Below are 26,675 nucleotides of genomic sequence, written 5' to 3'. Positions count from 1 at the left end.
ACAGTTTTCATGGCTCTGAGTCTCATGGGTTCCTGTCATCAGTTTGGTTATTGCAGTGACTCCCGCATGCCACTAACTTCAGTAGTGTTTTCAGAAAAAAATAACCTAGAACCTATGCAGAAAATGGAGCACCAGGGACAACAGTCAGCTTCATTTGAGGCTGGTCACAAAATTGGGGTCATATTTTGAGAGTTCTACAAACTAAGACAGGCATTCCTGCCATTCACAATGTCACAGCTGGTAGAAATTCTTCAAATTATGATCAATATAGTTCACAGGAACTATTTCCAGTGGCACGTTTAGTTACTTGGAAGTTGTCTTCGGCCGTAGAAAGACACGGCAAATGTCTTAGAAGCAGATAGCTATATCTATACTTCCTTCTATCCTAACCACCAACACTCCAGTGTTGGCAGAGAATTCTAGTAAAGAAAGGAAAGTGGAAGGATGAGTTTTAGGAGTACCTATAATTTGACTTTCTGTGTCTCAACATACCCTTTTTGGTTTTGTGTTTTGTCAAACCTAAGTTATTATTGCTATTGCTTTTATTTTATATTCTTCTCTGTGTGGTGCATACTAACCAAACCTAAAAGCAAAAATGGCTCAATTTACTTCAAATACTCCTGTAAAATAAAATCGAGTTCCTTCAATATCAGATTTGGAACTACTTCAGAGTGAAAGGAAATAACAATGAGAATAGTGAAAGGAGGCTCATGGAAAAGTACCAGGCAGAGAGAGGTTGCCAACCTTTCCCCTTGTGATGAACTATCTTTTGACAACACCCACACAATCAAAGGCATCAGTGTTAATCATTCAGAAAAATAAGTTAGGTTAAAAAATAAAGTAAATGGCAGAATAGAAAAGGCTTTGTTTCCCTAGTGAATATTTAAAAATGTTTCTTATACACATCTTAAATTAGGTATATTGTAAAAGAGGCCATAGGCAGAGTACAATTTCCACTGGCTTTTTGAAATTCTTTGCTCCCAAATCTGGTTAGATATAACACACTTTATTTTACTTTGCAGTCAAAGTATGAGTCAGATTTTCAAACACTTCCACTTTAAATACCTGTATATAAGTCACCTGTGTTCTTATGACCCACACAAATCCTGTATTTGGAACAGTGTACAACTGATCTCTACTGACTCTATGAAGAATTAATTAGGCAATATGCCCAACCGGGGTTATTATTATAAAAGAATATACTTAAGTGTTGCTTAGTTTCATATGGAAATTCTTCTTCCAACTTCGGCATATTATTTTAAAGCCTAAATGTGATTGGAATCCAAGAAAGCTTAGGGCAGAGTTGAAATCAATTGAGATGCCTTCTATTTATACCAAGATAACCAGTCTTCTCATGTCAGTCCCAACTGTAGGAAACATCGTTAGCTAAAGCATCTACCACAGCAGTTAAAATTTCTTTGCCTCTAGCTTAAGCTAATTCTCTGAAAGTATTGCAATGCTTTTGCCCAAGGCAAACTTAAAACTACCTTAAGGAACCTGCTATCAGAAAGTCTTTCACATAAGCTGACCTTATTGGCATATGTGAAATGAAGCAAAACATGCCTAGGTCTGTATTTGACCTCACTGAGCAACTGTCTCTCCAGTCCAGTGAAAATCTTCTGATCATGGAATGCCATGCATGCCGCTTTGATAGGAGTCCTTTGATGCAGTATGTTTTCAAACTGCAGGTCACTACCCCATTTAGTGGGTCACTAAGTCAACTCAGTGTGCTGTGATCATTTTTTACATGATAAAATAAAGTAGACTAGAAGAGAGTAGAAATTGTTTGGAGTGCATATGATAAGAACAAGTAATGTTTCATAAAATTGTGTTCATTATTTTATATGCACACACACAAGCATCCACACACCAACACAACTCAATGTGATGTAAAACGTATTTGTTACCCTGTGTCAATTTTTGAGAAGTCTGAAAACCACTTCTAAGAAGGATATTTAATTTTATTGTTTCACATAACATCTAAATGTTCACATACTACCAATCTATTCTCTCTTTTCAAGAAGGTAAGGGTGGGAGTAAACAGGATGGGTGCACCCACTTTTAGCTACACTAAGAACACAGCCGTGGGAGGAAGAATCAACTCTTACTAGGTGAAGAAGACAGATCCACTGAAGGATAAAAATGTGCCTTTCCACTTGGATAACAAGCTGATGACGTGGATATCTTAACAGAGGAGAGAAGCGCTGTAAAGTTTCCATTTGAGTCATTGATTTTTTCCAAATATGGTAACTGGTTCCAAAACCTAAGAAGCTGAAGGCTTTGGTAGAATGTACTAATTAATATATGCTTGGCTAACTATGAGATACTCCCATTCAATAGGTGATGCCATAAAACCAGGGCCTCTTCTCAATAGAAACTTCTAAGACAAGATCTCTATTAATTATTCTTAAATGTAAACGCTCTCCCACTCTCCACCACACCACCCCCCCAGCTAATGCTGTGTTCCTTGACATCATGAAAAAAAAAATCTGAGCTTAATTTCCCAGTGTTTGAGAGGGTAGTTTAACTAATATCTTCTCTTTAAGGGGGGGATTACAAATAAAAGTCCATCTGACACTTTCTGGATTTAAAATAAAACAAGATTTCATTTATTCTTTGGCAATGTGTGCGTGTATGTGTGTACATATACATTTACAATATAATTATACATACACACTACAGTATATATAATTATACATACACATACCAGAGTCTTTGCCACTGTTTGACAAAAATGATTTCATATTCTATAAACTCCTCTCCATCTTGTTAATCTTCACAATTCATACTAAGTGTATATGCCAAATGTTGGAGTTATAACTCATTCTTTTAAAAGACTGCTGAATATTTCACGGTAAGCAAATACTGCATGTATTTAAACATTGCTCTTTTCATGGACATTTATTTTATTTTGTTTTTTCTGAGGAGGGGGTCTGCCTACTATAATCAGTGCTGCAATGCATAATTTTTGTACATGTATCATTACTTAAGCTAATTTTAGTTCCAGGAGAAGAATTTACATTTTAATAGCTGTTGCCTGATTATTTCCCCAAAAGAGTGTAGTAATTCAGATTTCTACCAGCAACACATGAAACTACTCTTTCTCTATCCTCGTCAGCAATTGGAATTATCATACTTTTAATATTTTGCCTGTCCAAGGGATATAGCATAATATTATATTGTTACTTAAATCTGCATTTCCTTAGCATAGTTAAGACTCTTTTCATACATGGTTGGTCAGTTATTTTTGCTCTTCTATAAATTGCTCATTCAAATTATCTGCCTATTTTTCTATTGCTCTATCAAATTATTAGATTTTTTCATGTTTTGTTGATATTAATTTATTAACTGCTATATGTGATGAAATTCTTTCTCCTATCTATTGTTTGTCTATTAAATTTGATGATATATTTTTCCATGCAAATATTTAACATTTTCATAAAGGATAAAATGCCTATTTTTTTCTTTTGTACCTTTGCATTTCCAATCCCTTGGCTGAAACAGTCGCCCCAATTACTACATTGTATTTAATCATCTCATTTTTCTGTGAATATTTGCATTGTTTTGTAATTTTTGGTTAAGATTTTAATTTATAGAAAATTAACTTTATAAGGCATGCAATAAAAGTCACATTTTATTTTTTTAAGTAGATGGGTCAGTTATTACTAAATAAAGCCTATTTGCCACAGAATCACAAATATTAAACCCCAGAAAATTCTATGATCTGTCTGTACTCTATTCTGTGGTGCTTAGCTATGGTGTCAACATCACGCTGTTTTGATGAAGGTGGCTTTATGGTACATATTAACAGCACATAAGGCAATTTCTTCTGCTTATAGTTATCATAATGCTTTGTCATGTCTCACAGTTTATTCTTCAACAGACGCTCTAGGAGCACTTAATCTAATTTCAAAATATCTTTGTTGGGACTTTAAATGAAATTACACTAAATATAATATTAATTCATCTATTCAAGTTTTCAGTTCTCCTTGGCTCAATTTTGGTAGTTTGTATTTTGCTATACTGGGTTCCTCTGGTTCAGGGTTTGACAAACTATAACCTGCAGGCCAAATCCACTCATGGCCTATTTTCGTAAATAAAGTTTGTTGGATCACAGTCATACCCATTTGATCCATTTGATATAATAATGTCTAAGGTTCCTTTTGTGCTACAGTGATTGAGTTGGGTGGTTGTGACAGAGGCGGTATGGTCCACAAAGCCTAAATCATTTACTCTCTGATCTTTAGAGAGAAAGTTTGCAGATCCCTGCTCTAGGTTTAAAAATCTAGGTTCCAGGCCAGGCACGGTGGCTCACACTTGTAATCCCAGCACTTTAGGAGGCCGGGGCAGGTGGATCAGGAGTTCGAACCCAGCCTGAACAATATGGTGAAACACTGTCTCTACTAAAAATGCAAAAATTAGCTGGGCGTGGTGGCATGCATCTATAATCTCAGCTACTCTGGAGGCTGAGGCAGGAGAATTGCTTGAACCTGGGAGGTGGAGGTTGCAGTGAGCTGAGATCACGCCACTGCACTCCAGCCTGGGTGACAGAGTGAGACTCTGTCTCAAAAAAAAAAAAAAAAAAAATCGAGTTTCCAAAAAGTTATACGTGGTATCTCCATCTTCTAGAATTTCTTCAATATTTTGGTTATGTTTGTTTTCTCATTTCTAACTTTTCTCCAGAGAAAGGTTTCAGAGGGGATTTGTATGTTACCACAAATTAACTTTTGAATTTATTTATCCATTCTGCTATTTTAGTTTTTGCTATTTTCCATTGTATTAACCTCTGCTTCCATCTTTTAAAATTCTCTTTTCTTTTGGTGTATTTTTTTTTCTAGTTTCTTATGTATTAACTTTTATTATTGGCAGTCTCTCTTTGTCTCATAGATTTTGAAGTGTTCTCCTTGTCATTGTTTTCTAGGTAGTTCAGAATTTCATTCTGATTTTACCTTTGTCCCAAGTGTGTTTCTTAATTTCCAAGTTGTTAAAAATTTTTGGTTATATTTTAATACTTATTTCTAGTTTTATTGGGCAATACTTAAAGAATGTGGCCTATAAAAGCTCTTTTGAATTTTTCTAGCCAAGAAAATTGGCTAGAATAGTCAAGTACTCTAGGCCAAGTACTTGACTAATTTTTCTAAATGTTTCATGGCACTAGGAGGCTAGAGAAAGGACATGAAATTCTATATAAAATTCTGTGATATATACCTAGTAAGTCAGTTTCTAAATTGGATCATTAAGCCTCTCTATCCTAACCTGTGATCTACTATCTACTCATTAAAACATACCACCATAAAACTGAATTATCAATCAATTCTTCCTGCATTGTGACAGTTTTTAAAAATGCATTTATACTTGCTGTGTTATTTGGACATGCAAGTTTATGACTTTACAAATTGCTCCTCTTTCTACTATTTTATGCTTCCTTTCCAACACAAATTGCTTTTAGTATTATTTTGTTTGCTCTTTGTCTTGTATATTTCTGTTCATCTTTTCACTTCCCTAACCTTTAAGAAATATGGCTTAAAGTTTTTGTAAGCAACTCATGTGTGTTTTTATTTTTATCCAACATATTCCTAATCTTTCTTTACATAGGAGTATTTAGTCCTTTTACATTTTAATGTAGCAATGGTGCACTTGATTTTTTCCTTTTTTTTTTCTTATTTTATATTTACAATTTAGTTTACTTTGTTGGTTTCTCCTCTTTTCCTCTACTATTTGCTGGCTTGGTAGAGTTTCAGCTTATTACCTTTTTTTCTCTTGTTAATGTAAATGTTCTATCATTGTTTTCAATTCTGTAAGTTGTTACCCTCCCTTCACAAATAATTGTATTAAAGTGTTCTGAAAACAAAATGCCTGATACTAGGAACCAAATGAAACCAAATGTTTGTTATCATATGCAAACAAAATACCAACTATTTCTTCCTTCCAGATACTTGCTGCTACATTGCTTCTCCCTCTCTGTGTGGGCAAACCTGCCTTCGCTGCAAAGTGCTGGAAGCTGGCCTCTTTGGAGCCAGAGACTGAAGGGTAACTTTGGCCTGGTCAGTGAAATGCCTTCTAAGAGATTTGTGAGAGAGCAGCCACTTCTGCTGTTCCTATAGTCAAGCACAGTCTTGGAGGCATCAGTTTTCTGTGGCTGAGGTCCCAGTTTTCTGCCCCTAACTACGTGGTGTCAAAAATATCCCATCCATTTTGCTGGTGCAGACAGGAGCAGTTATGGAGCCAATGAAAGGAGCCACTGCTTGGTGCTGAGGCAGGTGTGATGGCGGTGCCTTCCTGATCCTAACAGCTTCTTAATAAGTTGCCATGGCAGCAGCAATGTGGGGCCCCAGTTCTGGGAGCAGCTTTGAGTTTGAGAGTTGTTCCTGAAAGTTTAGTTTAGAATCTACTACTTCAGCTGTGCAATGATTCTGAGGCCCACTTACCATGGCTCTGTAACAAATTCCTTCTTGTTTAAAATAGATGGGTGGATTCCGTCCTCTGCAACTGGAACCTGATTGAGAGATGTTCTCCCTATGTCCCCATAGAATCTCCAGATTTTACTGAGATAATAATAATTGAATATTTTTAATTTTAGAAAAAGTTTTTCTTTCAATATGTCTCTTCTGTATCAAGAATCTATATTTAGCTCATATCTTATACATTCCCAGTCACTATCATAATCCATTTATTCCATTTATGTTTATCCAACATTTCAGTGTCAACCACGTTTCCGGGAATTGGACTTTGCAGAAAAAAAGGCTGCTAAAAGTCTTATTGTTCTATATTAGTTACCTTCACAGATTTTATGTTTTCCAGTTCTAATCTCATGTAATCCAGTGATGCTTTTTGTTCATCATTTTCATTAAAAATACTTCCCTTAAGATCTTGGGGAGTCATAAAGAGAAATATCAACTACATCATGTGCTTCTACTCAAGGCCCTTCACTGACTGGGCACTCTTCATGTATCTATGCTTCTTCTGAATACATATAGCCTATCATTTCTTTTCTTTTCTTTTTTTTTTTTTGAGATGGAGTCTCGCTCTGTCACCCAGGCTGGACTGAAGTGGCGTGATCTCAGCTCACTGAAACACCCGCCTCCTGGGTTCAGGCCATTCTCCTGCCTCAGCCTCCCATGTAGCTATGATTACCGGCACACACCACTATGTCCAGCTGATGTTTTGTATTTTTAGTAGAGACAGGGTTTTGCCATGTTGGCTAGGCTGCTCTTTTACTCCTGACCTCAAGTGATCCACCCACCTCAGCTACCCAAAGTGCTGGGATTACAGGTGTGAGCCACCACGCCTGGCCTCCACTTCTAACTACAAAACCCGGCTCCAATCTCACCACTCAAAAGTTATCCTGCATAGCCCTGTCCCAGGCTGGCCACTCTGAAATCTTCTGGGTGCTTCAGTATTCTTCATGCATTTTATTTAATTTTTTTTATTTTTTATTTTTTGAGACAGAGTCTCGCTCTGTCACCCAGGCTGGAGTGCAGTGGCGCGATCTCGGCTCACTGCAAGCTCTGCCTCCCGGGTTCACGCCATTCTCCTGCCTCAGCCTCGTGAGTAACTGGGACCACAGGTGCCTGCCACCACGTCTCGTGATTTTTTTGTATTTTTAGTAGAGATGGAGTTTCACTGTGTTAGCCAGGATGGTCTCAATCTTCTGATCTTGTGATCCGCCCGCTTTGGCCTCCCAAAGTGCTGGGAGTACAGGTGAACCACCGCGCCTGGCCTCTTCATGCATTTTTAATGTTGCTTTTATGCTTTTCATCCCTACTTATTGTATAAAGACTGGTTGTATTGGAAATTCCTCAAAAAAGGGGAATTTGTCTTTTGGCTCTACTCACAGTTTATAATACTGTGACTGGCCTAAAGGACTCAAAAAATAACATTTCTTGCATTCGTAATCCCCTCCATCTACGTGTGTGCGAATTCATATGTGATATGTAAACACACAGTAATTTTTAAATACTTGGCACACAAGCTGCTTAAGTTCTCTGGGCCTCTGTTTGCTCGTCTGTGAAATGATGATGCCATCACCTACTGCACAGTTGTGTTTTGGAAAAGATTAAATGGAATCGATCCTGTATGGCAATATTTGCTGACAGTTCTTCAGGACTGGGAGGCCAGAAAGCTGTACGGAGAATGGTATCTGACAGCTAATCAAGTGCTCTCAACTGCCCGGCTCTCTCAGCTTTTCTCAGTCAAATTAACTAAATGTCCCCTTTTTTCATTTACTCCAGAAGCAAAGGCTACTTTAAGAAGCTGTACCCAATGCCTGGAACATCATCACACTTCCAGATGGCAGGTTCCCTCCCTTTCTACCTTAAACCAACTCTCAAAAACCACCCCCTCAATGATCCTCTCCTGACTATCAGAGAGGGTAACACTCATCAGCACCTCACTCTCCTGAAAAATGCAACTCCTACAACACTTTGCTCACGACTCCAGCTCACGACTCCTGAAAAAGGCAGCTGTGCTTATACATCATGAAAAGTGACAAAAGTCCACAGCGCTGTGCACTTGATCTGTGTTTGCATGCTTTTTCAGGGCTCTACATGCTTATGATGTTTGCACATCTGCCCTAGAGAAAGCACAGAATTGGTTTAAATTGATTTGTACGATGTCCAGCCAAGTAATACACGTTTCTAAATATTAGCTTTTGAAAGGCCCCAGGCAGTTACTCATCATCTATACCTACTTGCCTTTCAAGTGGCTCTTGGTCATTATCTTTACCTCATTTTTAGAAAGTACAGCTGCAGAGAAGTACACTTATGCCTCCTAATGCCAGAGGTATCTGAGGGGAAGCCTTGTCCATAAGCCCTGACATGAAGGGGTGATCTAGACAAGGGCCACCTGGGGAGTGGCTGTGCAAAGCCAACTTTCCAAATTAAACTCCATTGCCCTAAAATTATCATAATATCCCTGAGACACCTTAGTTCCTGGAGTCAGTGCAGAATCTACTACTGACTTGCTCCCAGTTATCCTGGAAAATCTTGGCCTTTGAAGATCTGGGAGAAGACAGAATATGTCTAAAGATCTATGGCTTGCACTATGCCAATGTAAACTGGCAAGTCCTAGTAATTCAGAGTTGTCTGTGCTGACACAAGTTAGCATCCATTCTAGTTCATCAGACAAACGCTATGTATCCCCAGAATCTATGCATGGCCTAGCACAAGGAAGATGTTTACCAAATGTTTGTGAGTAAATAAATATAACACGTGCTTCAATTTAGGTCTTTCCGCAGTACTCGTGTAAAACACATATATTCTTTATCTGTTCATAGTTTGATATTTAAATCCCATGATGCTGATTAAGTCTCAGTTTTGCTTCCTCTCTCTCTATGCTCTCTAGAAAATGGACAGCATACACATAATAATGTAAAACACCGAGCACCTCTTCACACCATCACTGAACCCCCACAAATGCCTTAGTTCTTTGTGTATCCTGGCGTAAATGTTTCTTGGTGCTCTTAGAGAGGTCATTCAGTTCTCTTGGTTATTCCTACATCCTTCTGAATGGGTATCTTGTGTTCTGACCTCTTAGTCATCCTGAATTTTGATCTTGACATAGTTCTTTATGCTAATCATTTAGATCAGATATTATCAGGTTTACTACTTAATTACTATAAATTAATTACTATAGCATATAAGTAAACAAAATAAATAACATTATAATATTAACATCATATTCATTACTGGGTTCACTGCCATCAGATTCTTCATCTTTCCAGATCTTAAAGAGAAAAGCAAACTGTAGGCTTGAACCCAACTTCTAAGAATGCCTTAAGCCATCATTTTTCCCCCTTTTTCTGGTTCTAGCTTTGTAATCTGCATGAGAGCAACACCAGCCTCCTTCACATCACCAGAAAGGGCTGTGAATACTCACAATCAAATGTACTGAAAAGCATTCAGCAAATATAAAGACCTATGGTAATAGCAAGTCATTTGGCTGCAACTCTGTGGGCCTCCAAAGCAGGAAGCTGCTGTGGTTCTCTTCCTTTATTAAAATAATTCTGAACAAGTAAATAGAAAACATTTTTCATACCTGAATGCATCATTAGAAGGACCAGGAAACAAGTGTTTTATGCAGATGTTAAACAGCTCTCCTTCATGTTTTCCATTGTAAGTTGAATTATCCAGAATGGGGTAATTAACACTCTCCTTTACGTCCTCTATCAAGAAAAGACTAAATAACTCTCTCTCTGTCTCTCTCTGTGTGTGTGTGTGTGTGTGTGTGTATATATATAGTATATATTATGGGTGTGTGTATCTTAAATATATATTTAAAAACTATGTACCACATTTAAGTTGCAAATTCTTATATGTGTCAGTAATTTCAGGACCTTAAAAGTTAGGGTAAATTTTTGATCAATTTTAAAAAGTTATAAACCGCGTTTGGCATTAACTGTCTCCAACTGACCTTAAGAAGTGGTAGATAATTCTGGGAAAGACTCACTTTTCAAATAAACCTGTGAAAATGTAATAGTACAAGCCTGCCTATCTTTTCCTATCTCCCCTCCCTTCCACTTTCTCCCCATAAAAGAATCAAATTGACTTAAAAAATCATATATGATGAAGTAATAATTACATAGAAATAAACAAGGGCTGTGCAGCAGTTATTCAAAATGACAGAAGGAAAGAGAGACATTTGAGTACTCCCAAAGCCTCTGAATACAACAGTTACCCATGTGATAGAGTGAGAACTGAGGAACAGCGATGACCAGAGCCACAGGTTAGGGTCATGAAAAGGCACTGTCAGGACAGCATCAGAGTTCTGTCCAGTGATGGATACAGGTGCACTCAGACTCCAGGTAGAAAGTAACTTTTCTAGTTGAAGTGGCTTTCAAACACCCTCCTTTAACAAGATTGTCAAGATGATGTTCCCCAGAGCAACACGGCCCTCTTAAAAACCACTCCTGAATTTTCCATAGAATGCTCAAATAATGGTATAGTGCATGAGAGCAGAAAAAAACTCCTTTAAGTAAGAGCTGCCTTCTTCACATTTCCATCTATAAAGAGAACACTGGTGTTTAGAGTGGGATAACTGAATGAACAGAAAAAAGAAGTTAGTTCTATTGAGTGAAAATAAATAAATGAAAGTTCATCCTGATATATTGAAGCTATCCTGTGAAAAAGAACTTACGCCTGAATATACACCAGGCACAATAAAATGATCAGCATTGTGAAAATAAAACAGTGGTATCACTCATAGTATCCTAAAGCCTAAATACAAAGGGAAAGGGATTATCTGCTTGTGAAATGCTTTGAGGGATTTTTAAAATAAGCATTCAACCATTAATAGTAAGGAAAACTAGCATTCTTATAGTGGTTCTTAGTTTAGACAGTGCTTTGGGACACATAGGGATTCTTATAATTCCTTTTCACACTTGAGGAAGTCCAGTCTTTGAGCCATTGCCTGCAACCAAGAGGCTGAGTGGGACATGACCCTATGTCATTGAGCTGCACTATTCTGCTTTAAACAACATGTATTGAGGGACTGCTTGGGTAACCCATTGTGTTCTGCAGGACACAGTAATAAATGAGAAAAAAAACAGAGCTAAGACATAATAGTATTTATCCTCCTGAAGTTCTCTATCCTCTTGGAGAGCTAAAATTGATCAAGAAAGTGGGAAAATTGTGTCCACATTTCAGGACAAAACCATGAGGGATGCCCAGAATTCAGCCAGATGTGTCTGTTTAGACTGAATGGTCTGAAGAATCTGAAGGACTTCAGGGCTGTGTCAAAGGTTGTTCCACTTGGGTGGGAAGTCTGTTTACATATTATTTTAAGAGCCAAAGACAATCAAGTGATGTGGCGGCTACAGGTTTCCCTTTGGAAGTCCGGGAGTTGTGGACAAGCAATAATAAATTCAGAGTATTCACCAGAGTCAGCAGTGAGAATCCAGTCAATGTAACAAGCCAAATCTCTGGTCCTGGTACAACCTCAAGTGTACTCAGAAGGTAACACCTCTCTGTTGGAAAGTAGCCTTAATTAATTAATAAGGTATTTGTGCAGAGTATTAATCCTAGAAAAAGGCAGCATCATCTGCAACCACCATTCCACCCATCCCTCACATTTCACATCCTGTCTTCATTGATTTTTTTCTTTAACATTTGCCAAAATCTAGCATATATATATTTAGATGGAGTCTCACTCTGTCGCCCAGGCTGGAGTGCAGTGGCGCGATCTTGGCTCACCACAACCTCCAATTCCCGGGTTGAAGCGATTCTCCCGCCTCAGCCTCCCAAGTAGCTGGGACCACAGGCATGCGCCACCACAGCTGGCTAATTTTGGATTTTTAGTAGAGACAAGGTTTCACCATATTGGCCAGGTTGGTCTTGAACTCCTGACCTTGTGATCCTCCTACTTCAGCCTCCCAAAGGGCTGGGATTACAATCATAAGCCACTGCGCCTGGCCTGTATTTTTTACTAATTTATGTTGCTTACTATTTGCCGCTTCCCTAGAATTTGAACCTCACAAGAATAGAAATTTTTATTTTGTTTGCTAATGTTTTTCTAGAGCCTAGAGTATTGCCTGGCACACAGGTATATTTTAGATAATTACTGAATGAAGAAATAAATAAGGCAAAATCATAGAACTAATGTTTTTGTGAGAAGGCACCTGAATATTTGGTGTTTTATATTATGATGGAAAGAATATGGTCTATTGAGGCTTATAATTATAATTTTAAATGTTTAATTAGGTTAGTGACTTAAACTTGGGATTTTTAAGTGGAAATCTTACGAAATTTGTAAGTAATATTGAAACAGCTAAAGAGAATTTTTAGATTCACTTCTTATATATTCAGCTTTTAAATTTATAAGATTTAAGTACTTAGGAAGGCTACTCAAATAGAAAATTGAAGTGCTTAAATATGAAATTGAGTATATTAGTTGAATTTGTATATCAGTTAATATCATACTATTTACGTATCATATTTATCAAAGTTGCTTTAAAAGTAATGGTTTGTTAATTTTATAAATAGTATAAGACTTGCAAGCTTCACTTAAAAGTGGAAGTTTTCGAAACCTAAACTTTAATTAATAAAACGTTAACTTTTAAATTAAAAATAAGCCTCTAAACAGTCTGTTTAATAAGACATATGGATGAATAACTGCAAAGTGCTGGAGAAGGTGAAGGGCTGATAATACAGAGAAAGGATCACTGGGCTGTAGTTAGAAAACCTCAGTTCTTTTTCTGGTTTTCCCATATATAAGATACTAGCTCAGGCCAATCCCCTGATCCCTCAAGTGCTTTCAGCTACAAAATGTGGAGACTGTATTAGGAAATTTATTAAGTTCTCTCCAACTTTGAATTATGATGCTGTTTTTTAAGGACATTAAAAAGATTCATAATGCTGTGAGAGTTGAGGAAAAAAAAGGAGGATGACTTCCAGGGGGAAAATCAGGAGTTCACTGTCAACAATATGGGTGAGATCTGACAAGCTGAAATGAGGGTAACAGCAGTGCAGGTGGACAAAACCAGCTGAGCAAATGCTCTAAATTAGGAAACATAGAAAACGGGTTTGGAAAATTGGAAATCTGAGAAAATGGTCAATGGTGAGCTAGCCATCAAGTCTGATCAAGAGTGGACTTCACCAATGTACTGGTGAATGTATCTCAAAACTCAAAAAGCTAAGGTACCAGCACCAGCTGTCACTGTATCCATTAAGATGACAGATATTCTTTTTATTTTTACATTTATTTATTTATTTATTTATTTATTTATTTATTTATTTATGAGACAGGGTCTGGCTCTGTCTCCCAGGCTGGAGTGCAGTAGCATGATCACAGCTCACTGCAGCCTCGTTCTCTTAGGCTCAAGTGATCCTCCCACCTCAGGCAGCTGGACTTCAAGCACACACCATCACACCTAACTAATGTTTATTTTTTTTGTAGAGATGGGGTTTCACCACATTGCCCAGGTTGGTCTCGAACTCTGGGCTCAAGTGATCCACCTACCTCGGCTTCCCACAGTTGCTGGGATTACAGGTGTGAGTCACCACACCAGGCTGCCAGAGATAGTTTAATAATATATGATAGTATTCACACAGGACCTAAACAGTTGATTATCATAATTTTAACATCTATTTGTATTAAGATTAGATTTTGCAGAAAGGATATGCTCTTAAATTACTCTCACGGTTACTTACACAAAAATGATCTTATACTACTGTATTAGTATAAGGCCAACAAGGATTCAAAGATTCATTTTACAGATTCCATCTCAAGTTCTATAAAACTAAAAGAATAATCTGCTATTTCTGAAAGTGATTTCCTCTGCCCCAAATTCTCAACAAAGCTAAAAATACTCTCCATTGAAAGGCCACTGAAATTTGGAGATGAATGGATTTGTACCCATCAATATTTCAAACCCTAGCAGGCTATAAGTGAGGACTTGGGGAGATGGCACATACAGGGAAGGAAATCAGCATTTTACGGGTTTAGTTCAGTAACTACTTGCAACATGAAGAATAATGTTTTTAAGCAACAAGAATACGGATTTATGTTTTCTCATAAATCTCTATGAACTAGCTAAGTAGAGCAGGCCGCATGTGCATTATAAAAGAAAATGCCACCAAATTATTGTCATTTTTATTTCTGTAAATGAGACTTTGATTTGCCAGGTTAAAATAACTTGAACAGGTGTTGCCAATCCAAGGTCTGTGATCACTCTGAAAATCACCCTGAAGACAATTTTAAGCTTAAGAGTCCATGGCAATCTAAGAGACCATCCCCATGGGATTTGGCTACATTCTCCCCTACCATCTCTTCTACTATGTTGGAACCTCCAAATCAGGACAGCCGAAGAACAGGGACACGCAAAACATATGGCTCAGCTGCATATCTCATGCTGATAGTCTATAAGAATTTCCTCAATATTTGTTTAGTGGAGACAGGGAGAAAATGAATACCTATTTCTTTGTAAAATATACATCAGCTGTCCAGTGACCTCTTTCCTTTTAACCTCTCCCACAACAAAACTCTAATCCCACAAAAGTTTGAATGAGCAATGCAAAATTTACTAATTATTTCATAGGGGAAGCTAGGAGTTGGTTTATAGCATTTCCTGGGAAAACATTAGAAGCATCTCTTGTCCTACGTTTCTCTCCCTAGCCTCCAGGCATATTGTCCTCTCTCCCTATTTATTGTTCTCCTTCTGGAGCTCACTCTTTGTGAATAATTTCCTCTCCAATTCCCATATTTTCCCCTTCCTCTCACTCTTTCTTAAGAAGGGTAATTTAGTTCTACCCTAGATTCTATCTTTATGTTGACACACTTGGACTCTTAAGCTTAAAGTTGTCTTCAGGATTTCAGTGTTGGGAACAACATTTAATACCAGTGGTGGAGTACTGAAAATTCTATCGTCCTAGCATTTCTTTAATTTTAGGAGCTTTTATAATAATTTATAAAATTTTTAAACTATTCATTTCTTACAGAAGTTGAAATGTCCATGCTGCTACCACCTGCCTGGTTGGATATAATGCTATATGCACTCAACACTATTCATTCATTTACTAATTCATTCATTGTTTTCTCCACATGTATTTATAGAGTGCTCTCCATGAACAGTCCTTGTTTTAGATATGGGGATATGGCAATAAAGAAAACGATCAAAGCCGCTGCCCTCAAGGAGCTTAAATGCTAGCTAGGAGAAAAAGTAAATGATTATGCAAAATATAAAATATTTATGAAGAAAAATAAGGCAGAGTAAAGGTGATAGATGATAGGATACACACACACACACGTATATATGTAAATATACACAAACATATTAAAAGCTTTCATTTTGTGCCTTATTTATTTTTTGAAATACCTAAAATGGCAAGAGCCGAAATCAGAACAGTTGGAGGTCTCAAGCATGGTGTTAAGTAACAGACACCAGGATTGTCAAAGTCCTGCCATGGAGGACATGCACCCTTCTCCATGCACTTTGCACTCCTTTCAGCAAGTCTGTCTTGTTATCAGCAATATCCAAGCCACAAGAGACCGGAAATAGGATCTGCTAACTGAAGAGGTAAGCACTGTTGGCATTTTCCCTGGTGCTCTACTAAGTTATTTCAAAAGAAGCAATGGAAATGTAAGCAAAACATTTAACCTGTTCTTCCTCAAAATGTAACCAAACAATGAACATTGCTTTGTATATCTGCTATGCAAATCTTTAAGCTTTCATCCTAGTAAATAAAGAAGGACCAAAAGCAGCAACCATTTAAAACACTTATTGTCTCATTAGCAAAATTTCGGTATTTTTTAGTAGGTACAATTTATGCTTCAGATTTGCATGCAGGCCAGATAGCCAAATTCCATCAACTTACATATTTATTTCTATCTTCAACCTACTCATCTTTCCTTAGCTCCAGAAAGCTATTTTTAACTTTGTGGTAGGTAGCATACCAAAATCCAATGAATTTTTGGGTAAAATAATGCATTACAAATAGTTACTTAACACCTAACTGCTATAACAAAAATAGGGTGGTAAACTCACAAAGGAATGGACTTTGGTTTTTTCATGTCTGTTTCACTAGTGCCTAATTTAGGGCCCAGCACAGGGAATGTTAAATGTATATTTCATGAGAAATTGATAAATGAATCTCACTTTTCTCTTTCATTGCCATAACAGTACCCAAGCACAGTCGTAAGCAATTCATCTGCATCATGTCATTCAATCATCACAAGATCCATTGGGGGCCCTGCATTTCCACCATTTTGTAGATGAGCAAACTGAGACTTGGGGAAGTTAAAGTCACATCGCTGATAAGGGACTGCGTTGGGAAATGAATCCAAATCTTTGTGACGACATGTAGGCTCTTTGTCACTACACTAGGATCCCTTTATGTGACAGGCCCTTTGCTTTGCTTTCTTCTGTGTTCTTCTTCCTGACTTCCTCCCCTATGACCACAGTCATCTCACACTGGAGGAATTACTTATATGAGCATGCAGAGTCCTTCCTTAAACGAGAAGTATCAGCATCTAGAGTAACATTCTAGGACTTACTTTAAAAAATGCAAATATCTAACTTGACTGCAGACTTTCCTCATAGGAAATAAAAAAGCAAACATAGTTTAAGGAACAGCTTAATACATGTATTGGTAGGTATGTATGTACGCATGTATATATATTTAAAAAGCATCACCTATTGAAGGAGTTTAAACAGGTTTTTTTAAGAATAAGCTGGGCAGGATCTCAAAGGGCAACTAATCCAACCCTCTTGGGTAAGAAAGAGGTGAGCAAACAGAGGACCTGAGAAGGGAGTGGCAGAGTGGTGGTGAAACCAAGATCAGAAGCTGCACCTCCTGGGTCTTGGACCAGGACACTCTCTGCATCAGGCTGCCTCTCCAAAGGGTTTGATCAAGAGAAAAATGGCAGAGAACAACAGAAAAGAACTACCAGAGAAAAATTTAGATTTACAATGGGGAGGACAACCAAGCTGCTCTATAAACCATTCCTTGGACCGTGTGCCTGACTCAAAGTGGAAAGTTCTTTAGCTTAAATGACTGAGCCAGGAACAGCCTTGTAATTAAGAAAAGAGAGAAAGAAAAATGGGGCACAGGTTAACAGGAAGTTGGACTTTTCTTCCTCTTGGATTCCTTCTGTGAGCATGTGCTCACACACACACAAACACACAGCAGTCAGGCCGCCAGGGAGTGAGAAGAGACAGGCTGATAGAAATTAAGGGTTACATTCAATTACAATATTGGTCGATAAACCAATTGGTCTTGTAAAAACAGCAAACCCAGAGTCAATTTATTATTTTTAATGGGGGAAGGGCAGGGAATGAAGTAAATTTTTTCATTTGCTGACTCCTTTGTTGAAATTATTTCCTTCTCATTTACTTTTACCATTCATGCAATTGCCTAATAATGAGGAAAGACAGTAGGAAAAACCTGTTGATTTCAGTGAAGCATTTGCCAGGATCCAGTGGACTTTCAAAAACATTATAGCTTACTTTATGTATTCAATAAAGTCTGATTGAATCTCTACTGTGTGTCAAGCCCTGTTCTAGGTGCTGGAGAGTAAGCAGTGACCAACAGCAAAATATCTTGGGCCTGCAGGACTTACATTTAGAAGGGGTGGGAAGAGACAATGAAGAAAATAAATTACGTATATACATACATAGCATGATAGAGGGGAATAGCGGCTAAAAACAAAAACAAAACACACACACACACACACACACACACACACACACACACAAATCCAGGCCAGATGTGGTGGCTAATGCCTATAATCCCAATACTTCAGGAGGCTGCCGTGGGAGGATCATTTAAGGCCAGAAGTTTAACACTAGCAGGATTGCACCACTGCACTCTAGTCTGGGTGACTAGAAAGACTCTGTCTAAGGAAGAAAGAAAAAGGAAAGAAAGAAAGAAGGAAGGATGGATGGAGGGAAGGAAGGAAAAGAAAGGAAGAAAGAAAGGAGGGAAGGAAGGAAGGAAGGAAGGAAGGAAGGAAAGGAGGGAGGGAGGGAGGGAGGGAGGAAGGAAGGAAGGAAGGAAGGAAGGAAGGAAAGAAGGAAAGAAAGAGGAAAGGAACGGAAAGGAAGGCAAGAAAGAAAGAGAGGAAAGGCAGGAGGCAGGGAGGGAGGGAAGGAGGCAGCGGGGGAAGGGTACCATTTTAAATAGAGGGGCCATGACAGACCATCACCAACATTTGCAGAACCCAAGGCAAGGCAAGAGCACAAAGAAAAATATACATCCCATCCTCTCCTCCCACACAGAGCCCTGCCCTGTGTTAGCTCTGGAATGCTGCTGCATAACAAATGACCACAGAGTTAGCTACTTAAAACAACACACATTTATTATCTCAGAGTTTCTGTGGATCAGAAATCCGGGCACAGCTTAGCTGGGTCCTCTGCCCAGGGTCTCATGAAGCTGCAATCAAAGTGTCAGCCATACTGCACTCTCATCTAGAGGCTGGACAGGAGGAGAACTGTTTCAAGGCTCATGCAGACTGTTGGCAGAACTCACTTTCTGGCAGCACAAAACTAAAGAACCAGGTTTTTGTTGCCTGCCTTATGTCCTAAAAGACACCCAGTTTCTAGAAGCTGCCCACAGTTCCTGGTCATGTGGGTTTCTCCAACTCAACTGTTTACTTCATCAACCCACAAGGAGGGCCTCAGCTCCAGTCTGCTAAAACGAAGTCTTATTAATGTAATGTAATCATGGGAGTTACATCCCATCAGTTTGTCATATTCTATTGGTTGGAAGCAAGTTACTGTCTTGCCCACAGTCTAACTAGGGAGATAATACAAGAATATCAATAACAGAAGCTGGAAGTCACTGGGGGTCACCTTAGGGTCTGTCTGCCACAAGCATTGATAGGCACCTTATGCACATGTACGTGGATAACCTAGTCTGTTGAGTGTGCATCATATCATCAAACATAAGTGGGCATCAGAATCTCCTAGAGTGCATGTTAAAACACAAATCGTTCATTCTCAAAGTTTCCGATTTGGTAGAAACAGAAATGGCTGGGGCCTAAGAATCTGCATTTCTAACAAGTTCCTCCAGGTGAAGCTAATGATGCTGGTCAAGGAATCACAACTGAGAACTAGTTTGCTAGCCTGTATGTTCAAGCTACTTTCATTGCCACCCCCAAAATCAGTCAGCCCTTGGTCATCTCTTGGGGTGAGGAATACACATTCTGGCAGCATAGTCTGCCCATGAAAGGCTCATGGACACCTGGTAACACACTCAGGGTTGTTTGGATAGGGGATTCTGAAGTCTCAGATACCCAGAGCATGGTCTAGAAGAGGAGGCACAGGTTCTACGTGAGTCTACGAGCTGCTCACTCTAAACAAAGGCTCAGCCAGAAGAGGGCTAAAGTGGGGCTCTCTAAAACCAAAGGCTCTGAACAGGTGTCAGAAATGTGAAGGGTCAGAATTTTACCCTATTTGCAAGCCAAGACATTAGCCTGCCAGTTTCATGGATGTTGGCAGAAGACACAAGACTTCCGGGTCATATACAAAAGACAACTTATTACTCACAGCAATAGCAGTAGCCAGAGAAACATCCTTGTTCTAGTTCTCCGAGCCTCAATTCCAAAAGGATGATGTGACAAGGGCCAGGTGTTACCTGTTCATGCAGTCTGGTGTGTTACTGGAGAGTAACACTGAGATTAGGAAAACCCGATTTATATGAGAGCTACTAGCAAATCTGCCCAACATCTGGTCTTTATCACCTTTATTATCCTGGACAGTAAATAAATCTGCCCCTAAGAGAGAAAGTTTCTATTTTTCAAGGCTACACAATAGCCCCTATACAACCTAATCTCAGTGTTTCCTAACCCCAGTGTTACTCTCCTGTAACATACCTGACTGCATTAATGGGCAACACCTGCCCCTTGTCACATCATCCTTTTGGAATTGAGCCTCAGAGAACTGGTAGAATGATGTTACTGTGGCTACTGCTATTGCTGTGAGTGACATTCAAACATCTGGAAAAGAGAATCCAGGGAAAATGATCTGTTCATACCTTTGATCAGAAGATGTGTTGTGCAGAAACTTGACAAAACCCAGGGATAACTGTCTGTCCCAACAGATCTGGGTCCAGTTGCCAGATCTAAGGGTGGTAGTGACCAGCAACATTTAGGTAAGAAACCAAAGAAGGTGAGGAAACAGGCCCAGAAGACATCTGAGGAAGCGTTTTGAAGAAGAGGGATTAATAAACTCAAAGGCTCCTAAGAGTAAGCAAAGGGAATTAAGGGAAAGAACATCAGGAAATTGAGGTCCAGGAAATAAAAGGGGAAGAAGCAAAGGCCATTGTAAGGTCTTTGCCCTTTATTCTGAGTGAACTGAGGAACTACTGGAGAACTTCAAAGGAAGGAGTGTCATGATACACCATGATTGAGAGAATCACTCTGATTACTATGTTGAGAATGGAGTGAAGCCAGTCCAGGGCCAAGGCAGGGAAACCTGCTAGGAGACTCCTGCAGTAATGCACATTGAAGATAAGGAAGGCTGGGCCAAGGCAATACCAGCAGAGGTGGTAGGAAGCTGTGCCATCCTAGATACATTTTGAAAGTAGAGCTGGCATGACAGACTGGAAATGGGGTACAATGGGGGGGAAACAAAGCTAAACCGTGGAGGATAGGTTTTGGGCTTCTGCATTTGAAATGGGGTTGTCATGAACTGAAATCAGGATGAATTTAGGAGGACTAGGGACATTTTGGAGGAGGTCAATGTTAGACATGGTGAGTTCAAGATGTTTATTAGACACTCATGCAGACGCATCATGCAGGCAGTCTGAAGTTGAGAAGCGAGGTCCAGGCAGGAAAAATAAATTTTGGAGTTGTAAGCACATGGATCCAATTCAAAACCATGAGTCATGAGATGGTGAACAGAGCTAGCGTAGATAGAAAGAAGAAGCAGGCCAAGGACGGATCCCTGGGGCAAGCCAGCAGCTAGCAAAGGAGCCTGTGAAGAAGGAGAACTGTTCAGTATCCTGAAAACCAAGTGAACAAAGTGCTCTGAGGAGCAGATAGTGGGCAACCCTGCCAAGATATGCTAATAGGTCAACGAAGATGAGCACTGAGAATACAGTACTGGACTTGGTACTTTGAGAGAGAGAGAGAGAAAGGGAGGTGGAAAGGAGTAGAGAGAGGAAGGGGAGGGCACAAAGAAAGAGGGAGTAAGAGAGCGACCACGTGCAAGTGAGTGCTGACTTTCTCTTTTTCCAAATCTAATGGAATCCAAATTCAAGCTATTATATGAGGCCATTATGTTTGAAACATACATAACAGGTCCTATTACATTAAACCAAAACATTTATTTTCCCTCAGTTTGGGAGAAGGGATAAAAACAAAAAATAAAAATCGGAGACGATCTTAATCCCAGCACTTTGGGAGGCCGAGGCGGGTGGATCAAGAGGTCAAGAGATTGAGACCATCCTGGCCAACATGGTGAAACCCTATCTCTACTAAAAATACAAAAATTAGCTGGGTGTGGTGGCGGGCACCTGTAGTCCCAGCTACTCTGGAGACTGGGGTGGGAGAATGGTGTGCACCCAGGAGGAGGAGCTTGCAGTGAGCCAAGATTGTGCCACTGCACTCCAGCCTGGTGACAGAGCAAGACTCTGTCTCAAAAAAAACAAAACAAAACAAAAACCCAAACAAACAAACAAACAAAAAACACCCTGAGAAGGACAGGACAGAAGCCAGTTCTACAGAGGCAGGTGTAGGACACCATCTGAGAGGAGAGGGGACTGAGAGGAGAGGATACCCCTTGAGGTGGGTCTCAGGATATCATTTGAGGGGAGAGGGGACTGAGAGAAGAGGATACTAAGAAGAGAAGGTACCCCTGTGATGGGTCTCGAAATCATCTCAGGGGAGAGGTTACTGAGTCCCTTATGATGGCTCAAGAGTCGAAGAACACTGGCACCAAGTTCTTTCTCTTGCTGAGGCCAGATGTCACAATAAGATAGGTTTTGTATTTTCATATGTTGTGAATTCCTGGGTCATTGAAAACAAGCATATTTAATAGTAAGTACCCCAAACGTGGGATGAATAATTTTCTACTGTTGCTCTCCATTAGCAAAGGTCGTACAAAGTTCTATTTGTGTCTAATTGAAAGATTTGAGATAGTGAGTGATAAACTGGCAGTGCTTGATAGAACCGATCTATTTTCCCATCACTTAATGAAAGAAGTCACCAACCCCATAACCAAATGAATTTAATTCAAGGTGGCAAATATATGGTGACTTTAATTCTTTTCAAAAGTATGTCTGAATCTCTTTTCAGATGTATGTTTTATGATAGTTTACTGTTACTCAATCCACCCTGGTTTTTTTTGTTTTTTTGTTTTGTGTTTTCAGTACAAGATTTGCTTTGCAAATGTATAAAGTTGCTCACTGCTGAGTATGGGGCTTTCCTACCCTATGGATGCCACAGTGACTTCCGTAAAGGAGGGGCCAGCGTCTTGGTGTCTTCTCCTACATGTAGGAGGAACTGTAAAGTGCACGTGTTATGCACTGCACGATGTAATCGCATGTCTTCTGACCGATGAATAGCACTTTCATATTTTCTACATGCAGGTTTTTTTGAAAATTGTAAAAATTCAAAAATATTTGTAACAATATTTCAAACACTTTCCGAATGTGTGTTCTTATTTCTACATGTTCTCTAAATTATCATGTGAAAATTACAAGTCCTAATCTCAGAATATACTTCCTGCTTTGAAGGCTACTGTTGTTGAGAATGGGCTACGAGAGCCTGGTGGAACATCTTAGAAATGAATGAAGCCACACCAGATACACAGTAGTCCAACAGTAAACAGGTATTTTCCTTTCCAGTAATGCCCTTCATATAGTGGGTAAAATATGAGCAAATGATGAGTGCTAAAAGGGATCAGCATTTTCCATGCCAAAATATGCCACTTTGCCATAAGAGATGTTTTTTTCATTGTTTTGTTTTGTTTTTTTCGAGACAGGGTCTTGCTCTGTCACCCAGGCTGGAGTGCAGTGGGACGAATGCCTCCTAAGCTCAAGTCACCCTCCCACCTCGTCTCTTAAGTAGTGGGACTACAGGCATGCGCTACCATGTCTGGCTAATTTTTTAAAATTATTATTTTTAAGTAGAAGCGAGGTATTGCTATGTTGCCTGGGCTGGTCTTGAGCTCCTGGGTTCAAGCAGTCCTCCTGCCTCAGCCTCCAAAAGTGCTGGAATTACAGGCATGAGCCACCCTACCCAGCACATAAGAGTTATTTTGAGCTGAAGGCATTTGAGTTCCTGAAATCCTTTATCTGACTAAAAGCAGAGGTTCCCAAAAGAACTCAGCTGTCAGAAATTCCTCCCACTGGGAGCAACTCTTTCTTCTCTTCTAGACATTGTCACAAACTGTCATATCTCCCATCTATTCTCCTAAGGGCCCATTTATATTAAAAAAAAAAAAAAAGAAGTCATTTGCTCTCTCAATATTGCCTTTTCTCCACCTCCCTTTCCTGTAGTAAAATGATACAGAAAATCAAATCTCATCACTCCTTGGGGTATTCATTTCTTTCCATGACACCCTTGTGCAAGTAAAATTTAAAATAAGTAACTTTGTAAGCTTTTTCTCTTGTCAATCTGTCTGCTATAAGTTTAATTCACAGGTTCTTAGGCACTTCACCTAAGAGGGTAGAAAAAAAGTTTTTCCTCCCATCCAGGTATCTTACACTACTTGTAAGATACCTGTTACAAGTAGTGCAGGTATCTTGTAACTTCCTGTTGGAACCCTGGGATATCTAAAGAGGAATAACAGGAGCCAAGGTCTATACTTCTTTCCAGGGCTGACCTAACCCTTCACTAAGAAAAAACATCTTTCCATGATGTCTTTATGTAGAAATGAGTCCATTTTGGAAAACAAAATGTTGGAAAATATTTATAGACAATGAACTATTAGCTCTTTGCTCATTCATGTGAAGGGGAGAAAAATCAGTGAAAAACTACAAATATCCAACCATCAGAGACTTTAAAACTGAGAGATCTGAAGAGATCTCCTCCCACTACCCCCATCCCAAATTGGCTTTTTCTTTTGAATGAATCAGTTCTGCTTCCGTGAATATGCTTGGGAGATGGTTAAATGAATAAAACATATCCATGTAAACAAGTAATTATAATACTCATGAGGCAATAAAAAGCTTTCTTTTTTTGGGTACTCATTGAAATTAGTCCTTTCAGCCAACATCTAAAGGATACAAATCCTACTTTCTGGAAACAAGCACGCAGATCCTATGACTTATTTATTTTAAAATCCTGAGATTACTGGGTATGTACGAACACCAAGTAGAATAACATATTTGAACTATTCCATATTTGAACTGACTTTTCCTAACAGCTGGTGATAAATTCTATACTGGTTCTAAGAATTACATGTCATATGACTTTTATAGATCTCTTTAATCTTGAATCAGTTCTGCTTCCATGATCCTTGACAAGACGCTCTTTCTATTAATGGACAAAAGAAACCTCTAATTATAAGAAAAATGTATTTCCAAGGAGTTGAAGAGTTTTCTATATTTTAGATATATGTCAGGGAAACTGTAATTTGTATAAGATACAAATAACCGTAGGTAAGTTTGGAGATGAGGTGTAACATATACATGCATTTTTCGTGTGTGGTACATGGTCTGGCTAGAGCAAAGGGCTAGATTTTTGCCTTTTGAGAAAGAAGCAATATGTTGGTGACTAAGGGTATTCTTGGAGATTTGTGGTTTTATTCTGGGAACTTCACTTCCTCTGCATCAAAATGCATCACTTATAAACGATTCACACTGTGAGAAACTGCTTAAAATTCATCTTTCCTTGAGGACCCAAAGCTTCCTTTTAGCCATTTCAAATTCATTAAAATATTCTCCTGCCTTCCCTGGTACATTAACAATGCTTCTCAATTTAATGCATATATTTTAAATCGTTACATTTTATTGCTTAAATATTCAGTGAAAAGTAGGATGACAGATGCGAATATCCACGTTTTGAGGTCATCTTTTACATGTTCTTAACTGCATAGTAACTCAGTAAATTTTTTCTTGTTTTACTTTTTTCTTTTAGTTATATATGTATATATATATATATAATTTATATACATATATATAATTTTTTTTTTTTAAAGAGACAGGGATTTTGCTTAGCCTGGGTTTGAGCTCTGGAGCTCAAGTGATCCCACTGCCTCAGCACCTTGATTAGTTGGGACTATAAGCACTCACCACCACGATCAGCTTAACTCAGTAAATTGAAGAAGTAACTGTGTTTATGGTGTTGTTGGGGACATTTTGCGACAGCAGTAATGGTGAACCTCTGCCTGCATGGAGAGCATGCCAGCTGATCAATGGCTGAGGCAGATGCCCTCTTTCCTGCACTTGCCTCTTCAAACCATGAAAACTCAACACAGAGATGGCTAGAGTAGCTTAAGGACAAATCCACTGATGGCTCATTTTTTTCAACAGTTTTATTAGATATTTTCTTAAAGTAGATATTGTGCTAATATGATTGGGAGATGGTGAGATGAATAAAACATATTCATGTACGCAAGTAATTATAATGTTCATGAGGCAATAAAATGCTTTCTTTTTTGGGGTACTCATTGCAATTAGCCCTTTCAGCTAGCATTGAAGAATACAGATTATGCTTTCTGGAAAGAAGCATGCAGATCCTGTGACTTTTATTTATTTTAAAGTCCTGAGATGACTGAATATGGATGAACACCAAGAGGAATAACATATTTGAACTGACTTTTGTTTGAGCTGGTGATAAAACTCTGTATTGATTTAAGAATCACATGTCATGTGATGTTTATAGAATTTTTTCTTCTTGAAAACAGAACAAAAATAGCAAGCTGTTGATAAATGAGCATCCTCTACCTGCAACTTGACATGTCACAAGGATTATTCTTAAAGATCTCCAGTCCCATTCATATTCCCAGACTTAGACCCTGCCCACATATGAAATGAACTGTACAATTAAATTCTGCCCCTTTAAAGCGTCTTTGATAGTATAGAAAATAAAGCAAAACCATTATTTAAAACTTTGCACACTGACTGCTTGTGCATACAAAGTACCTATAGAATGGTAATTGAAATCTCGAGGTATGAAGTCAAACTCTCTGATTTCAAATCCCAACTCCAACACTTCCAAGTTGTATGAGTTGGAGAATGTTGTGGAACTAGTCTGTCAATCAGTTTCATCATCTGTAAAATCAAAATGTTACCTTC

At 38.7% G+C, this 26,675-nt stretch overlaps 1 protein-coding gene across 6 annotated transcripts in view; it reads right to left on the bottom strand.

The window, feature by feature from the left end:
- The window catches only part of TPD52L1 (TPD52 like 1), a 102,447-nt gene that overhangs the window by 65,278 nt on the left and 10,494 nt on the right, over nt 1–26,675 (bottom strand).

This window comes from Macaca mulatta, chromosome 4 (genome assembly GCF_049350105.2).
Source record: "Macaca mulatta isolate MMU2019108-1 chromosome 4, T2T-MMU8v2.0, whole genome shotgun sequence".
Classification (NCBI taxonomy): Eukaryota; Metazoa; Chordata; class Mammalia; order Primates; family Cercopithecidae; genus Macaca; species Macaca mulatta.
This window is presented reverse-complemented; position numbering and strand designations above follow the sequence as displayed.